The 2,897-nt window shown below is 39.5% G+C and overlaps 1 non-coding gene across 1 annotated transcript; it reads left to right on the forward strand.

The window, feature by feature from the left end:
* Positions 1 to 665: 665 nt before the first annotated feature.
* TRNAV-AAC (transfer RNA valine (anticodon AAC)) lies at positions 666 to 738 on the forward strand. Its single transcript has one exon. It is a non-coding gene; the product is annotated as a tRNA-Val (tRNA).
* The last annotated feature ends 2,159 nt before the right edge of the window (positions 739 to 2,897 follow it).

Below are 2,897 nucleotides of genomic sequence, written 5' to 3' on the forward strand. Positions count from 1 at the left end.
GGGCCTGACTATTGATTCAAGGAATCATTGTCCTATCTGAGCCACTTGGCTGGCTAGTTTAGCTGTTTCCAAATGAATTGTCGGATTTTGCAGCAATCATGTTTGTTTAATTACACACTGGACTTCCTACAAGATAAAAAGAAGACTATCTTCTTGTCTGACATTTTGGGTTTAGGAGAGGCAAGGAAGTGTAATGTAGTAGTTATGAGCACATACTCTGGGAAATGACTGACCTTGGATAAAACCTCTTCTCCAACATTTACTAGCCAGGCAAACAAATCTTGAAAGTAGTTTCTTAAGTAACATACATAAGAATATCTAGTGTAGTAGATCTATTACATGGTAATGCTCAGCAAAAGTTAGCCATCTTTACCGTCTTCATTTTCATCCTATCATCCAAGACTTTAGATGTCATGGAAAGGAGCTCAGACTTTCTTCTATAGGAGATGTGGAGTTACTGAAAGATCATTCATTAGATACAGCTTTTGGATCCTGAAAAATGTGTGGAAGATGGATTCAAAGAGGGCAAGATGGGAGGCAGGGAGATTACATAGGAGACTATTCTACTAATTTGAGCAGGAGAGAGTTTGATGGAAAGCAGAAGCTGTGGGGATGGAAAGGAGTGAGAAATGGATTTAAGAAGTATTCAAAATGCAAATTTGGGGGGAGGGTATAGCTCAGTGGTAGAGCACATGCTTAACATGCATGAGGTCCTGGGTTCAAAACCCAGTACCTCCATTAAATAAAAAAATAAATAAGTAAACTTAATTACCTACCCACCCCAACAAAGAAAAAAAAAAAAAAAGAAAGTAAGAAAGAAAAATAAAAAACAAAAAGCAAAACAACAACAACAAAAAAGGAAACTGGAAGAAGTTAGTATAAGTCTGGAATGTGGACAATGAGATGGATGTGAAATTAGAAAGAAGAGGGCAGGGCACAGACATTCAAGGAATGACACGGCAGTTAACACCAAGACGGTTGAAGATTCAACTCCCAGTAGACCTTGAGGCCCAAGATAGTGGAGATTTGACTTCCAGTAGACCTTGAGCTTCATTATCCACTCATTGTAATATATTAGCATGGTAAATGACACTCCCACAGACGCCATCACAGCTCCAAGGCTGACCATAAAAGGTCTAAAAGTGGGCAGTGGCTCAATTCCTGGGAATCTCGGCCCCTTCCCCAAAGTAGTTGGAAGAATCCTTCTACTTGTTAGCATATAAAATAACCGAGCTCATTAAAAACTAACAATCCCCACACCCTGTGGCATCTCTCCCTTCTGAGTGGGATGGACGGCACTATGGGGTATGTATCTCTCTGAATAAATCTACCTTAACTGTGGCTCACTCCTGAATTCTTTCTTACTCCAAGCTAAGGACCCACATTTGGTGGGGCGCATCCCAGGCACTCAACCCAGACCTGAGACACGACCATTCTCTCGCTCCACCTTTTTTTGCCTGTATCAGATAAAGAAGTTGAGATAACCTGGCTTCCAGCTTACACGACTTGGTAGATAGTAGAGCCCTCTGTCAATCCATGCAGAGAGTACAACCCATATTCCTCACATCCAGTGGCCATGATCCCTTTACACTGTCTAGATCAATCACTTTTGTTGGGCCCATTAGACGACATAAATACGCAAAGGGAAGATTTGTCTATGGGCTAAAGCCTGTTGCTTCTAGCATGCAAATGACTACCATTACTGTTGTGTTGGCTTAAGTCATTAGCAATTTATTTATTTGGACATGACACATTAAGTCATTAACTATTGTAAATGAGGTTGTAGTTCTTTTCCCAAGGCTTTGTAAATTCCTTGTTCGAAAGATGGAGAATTGAACAAATGAAAAGGCAGTCAAAGGAAAAAAAGGGAATATACATCAAAGAGTGAGGAGTAGTAAGAGCAGGTCCAGCCTGTCAGCTGGGATCAATAAGGACACAGTCATTGCCCCACAAACCTTCGACCATGACTGCTATCAAACAGGAAAATAGATCGGTGTGCTTCAATTCTCTCGGCCACCTTACTCTGAGCTAATGGACTCTTTACTGTTCTCACTTCACATTTGGGAACCTAAAGGTTCACTGAACTGGCTGACAGAGCCTTGTCCAGCCTTGGTCCAAATAAAGTCACTGCAGAGGTGGGAAGGGATAAATTTGGGAGCTCGAGATTTGCAGATATTAACTACTATATATAAAAATAGATTAAAAGACACAGTTCTCTATAGCACAGGGAACTGTATTCAATAACTTGTAATAACTTTTCATGAAAAAGAATATAAAAATAAATAGATGTATATATAAATAAGTATGACTAGGACATTATGCTGTACACCAGAAATTGACACATTGAAGCTGACTAGACTTCAGTTAAAAAAAATATGTAAGTCATTGCCATGTGTCTTTGCTGCCAGGCATCTCTCCAACTATCACCCATCAACCTTTATCTTAACTCTTTATCTCCAGACCTTCAGCAAGGCTCACTAATTTCCCAAAAGGTGCTAGCTGATAAAATCAAACATTTGCCAGGAATCTGCATTTTAGCAAAGTTCTCTCTTTTTAAAAAAAAAAAATTTGGAAGGGAGGCAATTAGGTCTTATTTATTTATTCATTTATTTATTTAAAAGGAAGTACTAGGGATTGAACCCAGGACCACGTACATGCTAAGTAAGCATGCACATTATCGCTGAGCTATACCCTCCTGCCCTCCAAAGTTCTCTTAAAAATGAAAACTTCTAAGGTTCAAAGGAATTCTAATCCTCGAAGAACAGACTGTTTGCCTTGAAGGTCTTGCCCAATGTTTTATCTTTCATGATGGAGGCTGGAAGTTTCAATGATCAGAAATCCTGCCCACATCCTGTGGGAAGCTGCTTAACATTAAAACTTATTATTTATAATTTAGA

Source organism: Camelus bactrianus, chromosome 5, assembly GCF_048773025.1.
Source record: "Camelus bactrianus isolate YW-2024 breed Bactrian camel chromosome 5, ASM4877302v1, whole genome shotgun sequence".
Taxonomy (NCBI): Eukaryota; Metazoa; Chordata; class Mammalia; order Artiodactyla; family Camelidae; genus Camelus; species Camelus bactrianus.